The 760-nt window shown below is 58.6% G+C and overlaps 1 protein-coding gene across 1 annotated transcript in view; it reads left to right on the top strand.

The window, feature by feature from the left end:
• The window catches only part of ARHGAP44 (Rho GTPase activating protein 44), a gene marked incomplete at both ends in the record, with an annotated part of 6,413 nt that overhangs the window by 1,996 nt on the left and 3,657 nt on the right, over positions 1 to 760 (top strand). The gene's annotated exons all lie outside the window — the stretch shown is intronic.

Raw genomic sequence — 760 nt, 5'->3', positions numbered from 1 at the left:
CCCTTCCAACCCGAACCAGTCTGTGATTCTATCACCTTGGCATCCCAGGCACCATGAAAAACCTGCAGCCTCCTCTCTTACCCTGTTCTTCATCCTCTTCTTGCCCTACACCACTGCTCATAATAAACCCTCCTCCGGCTGCTCCCCATGCCCAGAAGCATGGTGGCACTGGGTGATGCTAACCAGCCAAGCAGGACATCCCCAGTCCTTCTGTCCCCATGCTCACTATCCTGCTGGAGCTGGAGAACGTCCTGTTCCCAGGGGACCCGTCCCAGCAGGAGCCATTGAGCTCAGCACTGAGTGCGCCCAGCCCTGGCACAGAGACCTGCGGGAAGCAGCGGCACATGCTGAGCCCACGTGTGCTACCTGGCCACATCCCCCCAACATCCCGCAGGAGCACGACCCACCCAGCTGGTCATGTTGGGTGGGAAAAGCATCTGAGCGGAGGGGGATGCTGCTGCCAGCGCCTTTGTCACAGGCTGTGGGATCCAGCAGTGAAACCCACAGGTCATTCTGCGTGGCTTTAAATTCCCCCAGGACAGAAAATGCGAAGGACTGGGCGAGTTTTGCGCTTGAGGATTTGGGCAGGAGCTGGAGCTGGGTGCGCGTCTCCAATCCTGGCGCTTTTCTTCAGAGGCGCAACCGGAACCTGCGTAGCATTTAAAATCCAGTCCCAAACTCCTGCTGTCTTAGAGCATGACAGCCCCAAGTGCCCAGTAACTCCCAGCAAGCCGGCTGGACCAGGAATAGGCCCCAGCAG

Source organism: Buceros rhinoceros, unplaced genomic scaffold (genome assembly GCF_000710305.1).
Source record: "Buceros rhinoceros silvestris isolate BGI_N320 unplaced genomic scaffold, ASM71030v1 scaffold33592, whole genome shotgun sequence".
Lineage (NCBI taxonomy): Eukaryota > Metazoa > Chordata > Aves > Bucerotiformes > Bucerotidae > Buceros > Buceros rhinoceros.
The sequence above is the reverse complement of the archived record's forward strand: the minus strand, read 5'-3'. Positions and strand labels throughout refer to the sequence as shown.